The sequence below is a fragment of the Hippocampus bargibanti genome, linkage group LG08 (assembly GCF_051943395.1).
Source record: "Hippocampus bargibanti isolate YZ-2025 linkage group LG08, ASM5194339v1, whole genome shotgun sequence".
Classification (NCBI taxonomy): domain Eukaryota; kingdom Metazoa; phylum Chordata; class Actinopteri; order Syngnathiformes; family Syngnathidae; genus Hippocampus; species Hippocampus bargibanti.
In genome coordinates, this window is record NC_142741.1 from 16,558,023 (window position 1) to 16,572,270 (window position 14,248).

A 14,248-nucleotide genomic window follows, 5' to 3' on the forward strand; every position below is an offset into this window, starting at 1 on the left:
CCCCCAAAAAAAGGAAATTCATGTTGCGTGTCCAAGTTTACAAACTTCAGGGATGGTTGAATTTTAAAAGCGGAATTTTGTTGTATCCGTGACAATGATTTTTATTTTATTTGCCAGCATGCTTAAACATGAATCATGTTTGTTTGATTGTTTGTTTGTTTTGCCCCATTCCCTTTTTGAGTCACAAAATATGAATGTACATCTTGTACGAGTAAACTATCAATAAAGTTATAAATATTTGTACCCCAGTGTTACAATACTTGATACGGACAATGTTTTGACTACATGTATTTGGTCGATTAAATGGAAATATTTTTTTTAGTTGTTCATTTATGTATCAATTTCAATTCTATCTATTTCAAATATAAATTAATGAGTTGATCATATTGTATTGCTTAGATAAGTTGTCACATTGTGTATGAATCTCAGCCTTCGATGGCTGAAATCACATTCTTCTTTATTTCTAAGTTTACAGTACTTGCTCGTAAATAAATAGTCCCTCTGTTCGTTGCTATTTCCATCATTACTTCAAAATTACTCAGCAATCAATTTCACTCAATCGACCAAATTCTTAGTAATCAATTAATTGATCGTAACTCACTTCTCGAGTGGTTATCGTGGGTGCATATTTCTGGGATGCTAATTGACATTTTGAATATTTTGGGTCTTTTCCCACCTGTGCCTCGTTATTGGTCCGAGTAAAGAGTCTGGGTTCTTTTGATCTGGTGGAGAAAATGGAGCAGCGATGAAATCCAGATGCTGCTTGTTCCAAAAGTTCGCCAAATTGGTCGCCCCTCCTGAACATGCTGCATCGTACGGCTGCTGATTATGCAAAGTGGGGCCTTAGTGTGCTCAAATAGAAGCCACGAACCACATTGGAGGAATTGGGTACAACACGATGTGTAATCTCTGGACCCGCTTGGCGTCTCGAACTTTCTTTGAGGCACAGGGAGGTTTCAATTCACTACCAAGCATGAATTTCCACATCTTTCATTCTACCAAGTACAGTGCTCCCCCCCCCAAGTGCATGAGCTTCCCCTGAGAGCTTAATTCCAGATGTGTGTACACAAAGTAATTACACCATGTGGTATAGGGGCCTATTGTCCGAAACCCTAGCACAGAAATTAGCCCAAATGGCGTCGTGTTGAGTGCAGTAACCTCCTTTAGAAGGTCGCTGTGCATTTAATTTGTACCACCGTGTTCATACATCAAGATTAAGTGATATAGTCGCAGACTGATGGCTCTGCATTTAGCCGGCGGCCGGGTCCCGCGTCTGGAAATAACAGCATCCTTTTATGCGTGCTAATAATTAGCACGCGGCCATCCATCACACCGCAACAAGTCTTTTCTGCTTTGTTAACATGTTGCAGTGCGCACAGCTGTTTATGTTGGCCACAAGTGATAAACGTACAATAATGCAACAATGGCAATTGGTCTAATACGAAATCAAAAGTTCACAATGAAACAAAAAATAAGGGTGTCTTTATATGTACCTATTTTTTCGCATTATACATACGGCGCAACAATTACTTTGACAGGTTTCTTTTTGAGAGTTCAAAGCCATGATATTCCATCATTGTCAGCCTAACAGACAATTGTGTAACTAAGGCACAGGTGTCAAAGTCAAGGCCCGGGGGCCAAACCTGACCTACCACATCATTTTATTCGGCCCGTGAAAGTAAATCAAACTGGTAAAATTCCATGATGCAATTGCTAAATCAAATTGTCCCAGGTAAACCACAATAACAGTCATTATTCTTTCCTTCAAATTTGAAAACTAGTTATTCATTCATATATTGTGCACTTATATGTAATATGTGGAGAGGGTTAAACATTCTAATGGCTTGTCCAAATTCATAACTGCCCCCAAGAGGCAGAAAATGAATTATATTATTATTATTATTATTATTATTATTATTATTATTAAAGGAAAAGAAGAAGAAGATTATTATGTCTAAAGTTCATATTTAAGTCAATAATTCCACAACACTGTACACCTGTCCTCGGCATCTCCAACTACTGCTTGACTACTGCATTTATATTAATTACAGCCTAGTTTATGCAGCATCCAGCAGACCATCACTGGCCTGCATCTACTTTTTAAAGAAAGAAAATGTATTGTTTTTACCCCATTCAAGCTCGGCGGTTACGACGGTGGTCCGCTTTCCATGTTAACAGGTTACAGGTTGCATGAAAGAGTTGATTTTATTCCTTCAAAATGTTCTGTTTAGAGAGCACAAAGTTAGTTTTGGTGACCTGCACCGATACGTTTTTAGGGTATATGGTATCTACTTTTGGTTCACGCTTATAAGCCAAGTATTGTAAACAATAAATGTAAACATGATAAAAAAGCGGTGGACAGACGCTGAGAAAGTGAAGGTATCCAATGTGTCAAATCGGTGAGATACAAAAATGTGGAACCATCAAAAGATAAAATGGAGATATCTGATCTGTACCATGATGAGTTGTCAAATACAATGAAACTTGAATAGTACCCAAATATATGTGACCTGTCTTTTTGGCACAAAAGAAAGCTTGATGTTGGACTGCAAACTACAAATGCGTTGATATTTTTACCAGCAGGATAAAAATCTGTCCTATTTTCCTCCAAACTGAAGCTACAATTGGGGCCACATTGAAGTGCCAAATACTGACATGAAAGTGACCTGTGTTGAAGATACAAAAGAAATCACACTGATAGATGGACGATAAACCCGTTTGGTTAACTGTGTGAGACAAAAATTGAAGAAACACATGTTTTCGGTTGACATCTCCGACCGTAATTTAAATGAAGGCAAATGAAACTGTGGACTGTGTTTCTTTGCCCCCAAAATCGCGGTACTGGGCAAAAAACTATGAACTCAGCTCTCCCATGGTTTGATGATAATTTCTTTGAAATGATCAATGAAGCATGAAAATGAAGGAAAATCGCCTCTGCAATGGACAAGGAATCCGTAGAATCGCCTGAGTCAAGTCATTGGATTAATTGTCACTGAGTGTTTGTGGTTCACCCTCCTCCTTCCTCTTGTTGATCCGACTTAGCCATGTTTATCCCCCGGTTGAATTACGACCGACTCTTTTTTTTCTTTCCCAGCATGTTGACCGTTTTAGGTCATTGGGGACTATGCTCCGTCCGGATTGTGCGGCGTCGGGGCGGTCTGAGCCTCGTTGCTACGCCGCCAAGCCTACGGAGGAGGGTGGGTCAAGTGCCGCGGGGTCACGTGGAAATAGTTTTTATCACATTTCATTGAGGTAATCCTCTTTGAAACGTCACACACAACTATGATCACTCGGAATGCAGCCTGGAGAGAAAAGCTTTGCCAGGCGCTAGCGTGAAGGGAGGGCTGTGGAGTTAGTGCGGTGACAATTTTTATCAACAACTTTGGCGGCTACTTGAGACGTCAAACGCGACCGTCCGTTTAGTTTAGCAGAAGATTTTTCCTTCTGACCCTCCTGAAATCACATGTAAATCCACTTCCGGCAGCTTGAAGTGAAGCCACCCAGAGAAAGCTCAGCTGAAAACAATCGAGCTAAAGTGCTGAAGTCAGCCGGTTCAAAGGCCGTCTTTCATCCCCCCGCCCCCCACCAATGCGACCCCTCGCTCGTTTGTTTGGCCGAGCTTTGCCGGCTAATGCTCGCCAACCTATCCACAGTCGTCAACAGTGCGAAACGATATTAAAACCAACATTTTAAGTCTGGGTCAACACCTCGTCTCCAGCATGCAGCTGAGGTGCAAAGTGTCAAGAATTTTCACATTGAAAATTGAGCAAAGCAAACGGGGGATGGAAGTAAAAGAGGGAGAATTATGTTCACATTCCGTTAGGCCATTTATGCCACTCGCATGATAAGCACGTTGTTTTCATTTATAAATATCACTTTTATATCGTCGCTGTTTGATGTTCGTGTGTTGTGTTGTATTAATGTTATTATGGGTTAAATGCGCATTACTCCGGCTGAGAGATGTTGGGAAAATGCCACATAAATAAAAACGCATTGTATTGTAACCTGGAAATATATTGTCCATGTCATTCTTGAGGCGGTTACGCATTCTTTTCATGTGAATTTTACAAGAGTTTTCGCAAGGTTGTCATTTGAGATATTAAGCCAAATGAAGGGTTTGCAAGTACATGTGTGTTAAACGTCTCCTTGATCAGCTTATCGCTTTGTATAGACCTAACTCAGACAATGAATCACGTCATACCTTGAAATTCCATAAATGTTTGCCAATCAATAAGGAAAGGTAAAGATAAAAATGACAAAGCTGTAATTTCAAATCTTGTTATGAAACACTGGTGTCCAACACAAGACCCGGGAGTCAAAATTGACCTGTCACTTTGTTATTGGTGGCACACTGAACCATATGAAGTGTGCCGACTTCTTTTTCTTGCAAAATGAATTGATTTTTTAATATTTGATGAGCATTTCTTTTTTTTAATTTATGCATGTACGACAGGCACTTTTTCACCAAATAACCTTGAAACATAAATACATATATGAACATTTTCAATTGACTGAAATCAGTTTTAATCTGGGGCAATTGTGTAGTTTAATTCAGTAGCAGCATATTCGTTTGGTTTTCCTATACCAGAGGTGTCAAAGTCAAGGCCGGGGGCCTTATCAGCAATGTTCCCTCTAATTTTTCATGTGTCTGAGCAGACACACAAGCTCCCTGAACATCAGATGTGTACGCTGTGGCCACACATGATATATATATATATATATATATATATATATATATATATATATATATATATATATATATATATATATATATATATATATATATATATATATATATATATATTTCTGTTTTATTTTATTTGTTACATGTGCGCTGAGTATGTGCAAGCAGTGCGGCGCGATTGTGCATGCGCGCAGCTTAGAGAGAACATTGCTTATCAGGACTGCTCCATCTTTTTTTCGGCCCGCGAAAAAAATCAAGCATGTCAAGTTCCCTGATGCTTGCTAAAGTCTGAACCAAAATGTCAAATTGTTTCATGTAAACCACAATAACAGTCATTATTCTTGACTTCAAATTTGAAAACTAGTTATTCATCAAGTTGTTGCGCACTCTGCATGTAATATATGGAGGGGATGAAACATTCTAATCTAATGGCTTCCCCAAATTGGTAACAGCCCTTGAGAGGAAATCAAGGAACAAGGCGGCCCGCAGTAAAAAATGACTTTGACACCCTTGTCATACACCCTAGCTACAATGTTGTCCAAATGGAAAAACAAATCAAAGAAAACATCTGTAGAATCTAACTCATCATATTTATATTTTTTTTTAAGAAATATTGCACTTGGCAAACAATTGGCAAACAAAATATGACTACATTTTGGTCGTGTGTTCTCTTTAATTATTGAGCGTAATAGTTAAAAAAATCAATTGTAAAAGTAAAAGAAAGGTTTTTCACTTTACACATGTGGCCTAATGCTTTTCATCTAACTATTTTTGAAGTACAGTCTGTGTAAGCTCTCAGTCGTACAGGAGTGGTCCATCGATGAGAAGGTTTCTTCAGCCGTCATCTATACTTCTTTGAAGGTTCTGACACCTTCAAAGAAGTACAGCCGTAGAAACCTTCTCATCAATATTTTTGAAGTAATTATATATTACACAGATAACTTTTAGTTTTGTTTACTTTTGATTTGATGCGCAATTACTGCAATGTACAGACAGATTAAATTAATCAGCAAAAAAGTAGAAAAAATAGCTAAAAAAGAAAGTGAAAGAGAAGCCATTGCTTCATCTTGCGTTGTATCGCTTTCACTCAAAAAAAAAAGTATGGATTGACGTTATATTATTTCTAATTTTCATGAGATATTCCCATCTTATATGCAAACATTTAAACGGCTGAATTCCAAAGGATTTCAGAAGAGACAGTTGGTCAAAAATGTGTCGATTCAATTTGAAGGGTTCAGTGGTTTTAATAAGTCCAATTCTCATCTTTCTGTTCAAAATGAAGTTGAACCCGCTATTTTAAAAACAAAATTAACACATAGAAGGCATCATATTCATGTGATCAATAATCCTAAACAAACATTAAGTTAGATTTATGGTCGGGGGGGGGGGGGGGTGTTGTGTGTGCGCGCAGGGGTATACGAGGGGGGGCTGCTTATGCATGGTCCTGCTGACTGCACGTTTCTGCCACTTTAAGCTCATATATTTGTGGTATTGTTTGTGAATGTTGAAAAATTGCATAAAATCTTGGGTACGTATTTCCAAACATTATGTTGTTCGTTTCAGTAAGTTGCATGCTCCTCTGGTTTAGCCTTTTACTGTCATTGATGCTAGTTTCCGAAGGTTTGGTAATTGAAGCTCGTCATTATTCATCAGTTTGCACAGTCTTTGTAAATATATCATAAGGGGTAAAGAATAAGGCATTCTGTGAAACCACCAAAGATGACAAAGTGACATCCTGTTTAATATAAATATTTTTTTTAAATTGTTACATTTGTGAAATTTTTATAACACGAATATAAACATTTTGACTAACAATTTGTGGAGTAGTGGAAGGCATGAGATTATTAAGGTTTTCTGAGCTGTTGACTATTCTTTATGTTATTTTATAATTTAATTTGCAACAGATTCTTTTCTTACAGACAGTGGCATTTTTAGGTGTTCAATTACCTTACATGTTTCTTTATGTTTATTAATGGTTTACAAAATGTTTTTGTAACATAATAGGTCAATAAAAGGTGGTAAATATTCATAGTGTTGCTATCATTAACTAGTAAGCAAACAGTCATCAAATCTAAAACAAGTTACACTTATTATGAAAATTATATCAAAACATGTTCCAGTGGCCCCTTAATGCTTTAAAAAGTGTTTATAACATGCTTGTTAAATAACTGATAATTACTGATAGTTGACAAAACCTCAACATGGGCACACTGATCAAGGCTTTGTTTGTTTCCAAAATGAGATTATTGTTATACAATTAGGTGAAATAGAATTACCATTATTCAACTTTTGATATACTGGCGAGTGAGCAAAATAGTGAACAGTAGGTTGAATTTTCAAAACGGTGATACTCAAACATATTCTATTGCAAACTACTATTCATTCTTGACTGGGCATTTATATAATGGTTATTAACTATTCCATGAACCCTGGATGAAGACACACTTGTTAACTGATGTGGCTAAGCAAAAACAAAAACAAAAAAAGGAAGATTAAGACTTTATTTTCTATACTTTTGCAATGTCCAATGAAAAATTAAATTTGAAAGCAACTATTTCATTCACATTAATAAAACGTGGCCATCTGTGAGGTAGACCACACCTCTGAAGATATATATGTGAAACAAATTTTTATGTTCCCACACAATCCAACGGCCATCCCACAAAATATTGGTCACAAACATTATCCGATTTACTTAGCTACTAAACAAGTTAATTACCTCAGATTAAATTTCTGGAGCTATCATTTGAGTCTTGAATAAATATTAGTATGAAAAATGTGCAATTGTGTTGAGTTTTACCAATTTCTACCACATCCAACGAGAGCTGTCATGCCAGGCGGCCATTTTAAAAATCTGTGCAACATTGCAACCATTCACTCACCAATTGACTGAACTGTTAATGAAAAAGCAAACAGGACACCGCTGCAATTTGCCAGAGAAAAGTTTCGCAATTGGACTGCTTGTTTACTCTGCAGCGTTCCCACCTGACATGCAAGGAACACTTGAGGAAAAAATAATTATCCCTCATTTTCATCTCCTATGCACTTGGATGTTAATGGAAGTTACTTTCCACCCGCTAATAACATTGAAGAATGCAAATATAGAGCGGAATTATTATTATTATTATTATTATTATTATTATTATTATTATGCTGTGGTCAAAAATGTCGGTTGGCTCTTTTTTTGAGGACATGAAATTGTAACTTAGTTTTGAAATTGGAATATATATATATATATATATATATATATATATATATATATATATATATATATATATATATATATATATATATATATATTATCCTGAACCATCCACTGCATAGCTTCAAAACGCTCTTAAGTGGATACAAAAAACCCTTGTTTTGGTCAAGATTGTTTGCAGGAAAGAAAATACAGCGAGTACTAATAACAAGAAACCGCCTGGCAAATGTCTTGTTTAGATCCAGCCAAAAGTTCACCCATTTTTTAAAGGCGTGGAATATATTAGATTCGATACAGTGTTTTGAACTTGAGACAGACAAAACAAACACATGAAAATCTGGATATGATGCGGGTCTTGGGCACTGCTAGCATCCCTTCAACCTATTCACTTTGAACAATACCCCAGACTTGATGCAATAAAACGCAAGGGCGATCATATCAAGCAATTGTCGTAAAGATCAGTGGACATTTTCCATTAATGTCCATGCTTATTTCAAACATACTTCAAATTTCCCCATTGTGGGACGAATAAAGGTTTTCTGATTCTGATTCTGATTCTGAAACAAAGCACAGTGATACCGCGGTTTGCGAACCCTTTAGCTAACGAACATTTCACCTTACGAACATTAAATTCGCGAGAATATAATCTTGGCATACAAACTAGTTTTCGGGAAACACACGGAGCGCCACAATGGCTGGCGGACTAGTTTTCGCCGGAAGAACACCAAACCAAACAGCCGAACAGCGCCATCGTGGCTGCCAGACTACTTTTCCACACCCTCTTTCTCTGAGTGCATACGTGGCATACGTGGTTTGCTATCGAGTGGATACCTTTGCTTTTTTTGGAACTGAAAAAGACCCCACCACAGGCTAGTGTTCAGTTGAAGAGGACACACAACAAAATTACGGTTGAGCAGAAGAAGGAGATCATCGAGAAACACAAACGAGGTGTGTGTTTGTATGACTTAGTGTCCCAGTACCAGTATGCTAAGACGACCATTGCTATGTGTGGCTCGGGGTGTTTTTGTGTTGTCAAAGCAACTATTAAACTTACTTATTAAACTTACTTATACTATTATCACAGAGAAAGCACGGCAACTTCACTGGGATATCATCAACAGACAACTACATTAAAGACCATTCCAAAGCTAAATAAAACGACTTTATTATACATTACAGTTTATTTCTTTAATTACAATACAGTAGCACATTTATTATACATAAAATAAGGTATATTTTGTGTCGTTTTACGGCTTATTTAGTAGAAAATTATGTTTATGGGGACCTGTAAACGGATTATTCAAAATTTTCATGGTTTTCTATTGGAAATTAATGTTTGGAAGACACACTTTTCCCCTTACACACACTTTCAGGGAACCATTTAAGTTCGTAAGCTGAGGTATCACTGTACCTGTTAAAGAGGAACTGGATCGAGACTAATTGGAAGCCGCCCCCCCCAAAAAAAAAACAACAACAAAAAACATGTCAAACAGCTCGTGATAATAGACTGACATTTATTGACGTTAGATGATAAAATTGAACTTTGCACGAGTGTCACATATTAAAGCACTTCAAATCACAAAGTTTTCAGGCAATTTTTTGGGGAGCTTGCTTGCTTAATTCTCAACTGTTTGATTTTGTGATCGGTTCTGCCAAGTCAACCCTTTCAGAAAAAGTGGTGGACAGTGTTGGGGTAATTCGCTATACGAACATTTGTAAACATCTTTTGCATCGTTTGTTTACGTTTTGGACTTCCTGATACGTCATATCCTGCCTTCCTTTACATGATGTCACATCCTATTACGTCACCTGTCTTATAAATTCTCTTCGAGCGGTCTTTCGCGTCTCTTCCTCCTTCCTCTTTTTTGCTTTCAGCACCTCCTTGGCCGACACCTCACGATGCCCTGCTGTCTACAAGATTAAACTAACTTATTCTGTTCAACACCTGGCTTCCTGCTGATTTAACCATCCTCTGCCATCAACACCCTGAAAAGCTATGAACCAGGGACGAACGATCACTTCCAACCCATTAGACAGCTAATCATGTTGTCAGGTAATCAATATTGGTGCATGGAAGGGTTAATATGAGTCCAGGCAATGTTATTTCAATCATTTTATGTTTCGGCGTATTGATAGTTAACTGCAAATATTTACAGTTTGATTATTAGACACACTGTGAATGTTAAATCCCACTTCCTCCCATCACTTGAGAACAGCGATTCATCACGATCAAAAACAACAAAACAAGGGTAAACCATGCAAATGTTACAATAATCAAATGAATGAGGGTGAGCTGAGGGCGCGTTCCCCAGAAATGAGCTCAGCAGATGACTAGACGGGTTGCGGCTTCACTCTAATCACAGCACACCACATCAACCACCAACTCCTATGCGTTTAATGAGCTCATTAAGACAATACAAATAAAAAATGAATACATTGCAACGCTAAGGCGGCCACATTTGGAATGGAGCGAGCGACAGGGACATCTGCAGCTTCAACTCGTCTTTACTTCTCACCGACTATGAATTATGCATGCTGCGCCTCCTAATGATAAACAGATGGACGGCAAAATTTACTTTGACAGTTTGTGCCCGGACAAAGATTGTATGCATCGCACATGACAATTTAAGATGCGCATTTCCAGAACGGCCCCAACAAAACTAAAATTACACACAGTGTAATCTAAATAATAGTAATGATATTAAAATGGCAATGGCTATGTTGGTGACCTTCATTGCGCTTAGCTGCCAGTTAAATGTGTAGTTAAATGCTACAATGTAATAACCATGCAATTCATTTATCAACTTCACAAAGGAGATTATATTTTGTGTCTGAGGTTTCTGATGAATCAGCTTCCTTTTTTAATATATCATTTTTAAAGGGCATTTTGAAAATCTGCATATTCATGGTATTATTAGAATCCAACAAATAAAAAATTATAATGACAGATGTTTTTTTAAACCTATATCACTGTCAAATACTGCCGGATTTGAGTTACATATCAGTGTCATGCAGACCACATCCAGATTGCGCGTTTGGCAACAATTTAACATCCCGTTTAACATGTTCAGACACTTATATTTCCATCAAATGTCATTATATTAGATCATATAGGATCTCGTTACATTTTCTTGCCTTAGATCGAGCCAAAAGTTTACCCAGTTTTAGCTATTATCAACCAAGATTGTTCACAGGTGAAAATTTTTGAAGAAAACCTTGACGGTATTTACTTCGGCAATCTGCCAAAAATGCGTAGAACTAGAATAAAAGAGTGAAACTCCCATAATATGCCTTCTTTGCCAATAGTTGCCGATATGTGATGTCAGTAACGAGTCTGTCTGCAAGGTGGGATTAATTTTCTGAAACGTCATACCAATCAATTACAATGCATGGTAAAATCTATATTGTGCTTTTGGTCAAACTACAAGACAACAACAACAAAAATATATCAACATATCAAATAAAAACATTTTGAAATAAGAATGAAAAGTATTTTGGATACGTCTGTGATTTTTTTTAATGTTTCATTTTATTAACCAGCATTAGCTTGCCTTTTTAAAGATTGTCAAGTTTATTTTTGTTTGACTATTTTTAATTATCTTTATTTTTATGGTGCTTATTTTTAATATGCCCATTTGTGTTATTTGGTCAAACATGAAGTAACATATGCTAGCTATCATTGCATTTTTGTATTTTGGAGGGTAAGCTCCAATTGACAATGTATACATCCAATTGGATAATTTACTCTTCATTTGTGTTTACAATATTCTGGAACACATCTTTTTTAATCCTGATTTGGTAGCGACCTAATTCTGATCGGAATATATTTGATTCCTCATGTTTTTCCCCATATTTCAGGCTGCACTTTTCTTACTTGTCTTACTTCTGCTTTGAGTATCCTCTTGTATAATAATAATAATAATAATAATAATAATAATAATAATAATAATAATAATAATAATCAGAATAATAATAATCAGAATAATAATAATTATCAGAATAATAATAATTTCTCTCTGAGTATTCTTGATTGACGTCTTTACACCATATGATTTTCAGAATTCCCTGCAATACTACTTTTGCAGCTTCCCCAAAATCACTGTGGCAAAAGGCCACAGTTCTCTGAATTTAAGTTCAAATAAAACAATACTTCATGTGACAGCCCACTCATATTTGCCGTCATTAAAACACCAACGTCGACAGCCTTCTGAGCGCTGCCTCCCAAGGAAATGCTTTTATGATTGCTCACCCTTCAAGGTGACGGGTGGGAGAATACTTCAGAAGGCCAACACTTCTCTAAATAGCCTGAGGGAATGCAAGTGTGATGACTGTTGATCTTGCCGTTTCCCCAAATGTTTTAAACGCCTCGGACCAGCTATCAATCAATAGCCAATAAGGAACTATCAACTAGCAGCGCTGTTATCGCAAGGGCAACCATGATGCGTTATGCATCATGGCAGCCGTTAGAAAAAAATGCAAAAATTGGCTGCATCGTTGCATAAACCGCAGGGTTGAAAGCTTATGAAAAAAGGCGAGAAATTACAGTATTATTATAATTATTATTTTATTGTTGTTGTTGTAGTTGGTGGTGTGCCTCGACTGGGATGACCACATTATCATGGTGAGGGACTTTGAGTGCCTCCATGACACTGAGAGCTATGTCGGCTGAAGTCTTGTACACTGGCAGGGGCACCCAATGACAACAGGTTGAAGGGTAGAGGCCAGACAAAGAGTGATATCAAACCCGCACCCGGAGGTAGGCATAGGCGGAGTCCAACAGATCGGACTATCGGCAGGCCCCTGCAACCGCACTCACCTGAAGGTCGTCTTGTGTCCTCACTCATGCCACAGGAATACAGTGGGTGTGGCCAAGTTGGTGGAAGAAGGAATAGGGCGCACCGTCCATCACATTAAATCCATTAGTAGCGCAGGATTCAGTTTCCAGGGGAAGCTACGTCATCTTCGACTCCGATGGACTGCCAAGGAGGAGTTTGTGGTAGTTGTGGTGGAGGTGTTGTTCTTATTATTATTTTTAGTATTATTATGACTTCAAAAAATTGTGTGCTGAAAAAAGGGCAGATTGGAAATATGGGAAAATTAAATACTGATACAAAATGAGCACAGAAGTGTTGACTTGTGTAATTAGAGTTTACCCATATACATAAATAAATGCTCAGCCAGTAAAACAAAACAAGCACAAAGCAAAAAAAAACATGTCTGTGGCTTGCTGTTTGAAAGTGCTTGAGGTAAATAACACCACAATCACCACCTTTAAAACATATATCTGAAGTAAATTGTCTGGAAGTGTTTACAGTCATTTGTACAACAACGTTCAACTAGCAAAAAACAAGAGCAGCAAGAAGCAACACCGCTCTCATCTTTGAAGGGAACAGAATCGCTAATTAGCCTTATTTACCAGATGCCTCACAGTGGAGCATCCCACCATCCTCGCCGTGACACGGCGAGCACCATCGTTACAGCTTCCACTTTCTCCGCCTCGAAGATGGAGAGCGCTTTGCTGGCAATCAGGTGTGTGTTAAAAGACACCTTTGAAGAAAAGGGCAAAGAACCCTATGACGAAGCGTTCAAGGAACTTGTTATTGATGACACCGAACCTGCTGGGATAACACATTATGAACACGGTGCAAGATCAGTTCTTTTTTTCCCTTTTAAAAATCTGTTCACACAAGACAGAGATGGTGACAAAAAAAAAGTCGCTGACCCAATTCGGTAATGTGTATCCCAAACATACAGCACATATATATTGAGGTGTCTTTAACAAATGACAAGTTAGCTACAAGTCATTTTAAACCCTCTTTGGATCAAACTAGAAATCCCTCTCACTTTGCCTCTCAGAAATTAAATCCTGGCTTTCCCTTTCCTTGTCGGTACCAAATCCACCCTACACAAAACTAACAGTTTCTCTCTCACGATTGACAGTTCAACCGTGTCCCCCTCCCTTCAGGTCAAGAGCCTTGGTGTCATCCTCGATAGGTCACTATTTTTTCACTCCCATATAAATGCTGCTTATTTCCACCTCCGTAATATTAACCGTCTCCGTCCCTCGCTCACCCCTCACTCCGCTGCTATCCTCATCCACAGTCTCGTCACCTCCTGCATCGATTATTGTAACTCACTTCTCTTCGGTGTCAATCAGAAATGTCTCCATAAACTCCAACTCATCCAAAATTCTTCAGCCCGGATCATCACTAGAACCCCCTCCTTTCACCACATCACCCCAGTCCTCCAGCAGCCCCACTGGCTTCCTGTTAAACATCAAATCTAATTCAAAATACTTCTGTTTACATTCAAAGCCATCCATAACCTTGACCCTCCCTATCTTTCTGACCTGCTTCAAATCT

General features: G+C 37.8%; 1 long non-coding RNA gene across 1 annotated transcript; it reads left to right on the forward strand.

Annotated features, from left to right (window-relative positions):
- The first annotated feature begins 9,732 nt into the window (after nucleotides 1-9,732).
- On the forward strand, nucleotides 9,733-13,764 carry LOC148894672 (uncharacterized). Its single transcript, XR_016115788.1, has 3 exons — nucleotides 9,733-9,939; nucleotides 12,469-12,642; nucleotides 12,738-13,764. It is a non-coding gene; the product is annotated as an uncharacterized LOC148894672 (long non-coding RNA).
- The last annotated feature ends 484 nt before the right edge of the window (nucleotides 13,765-14,248 follow it).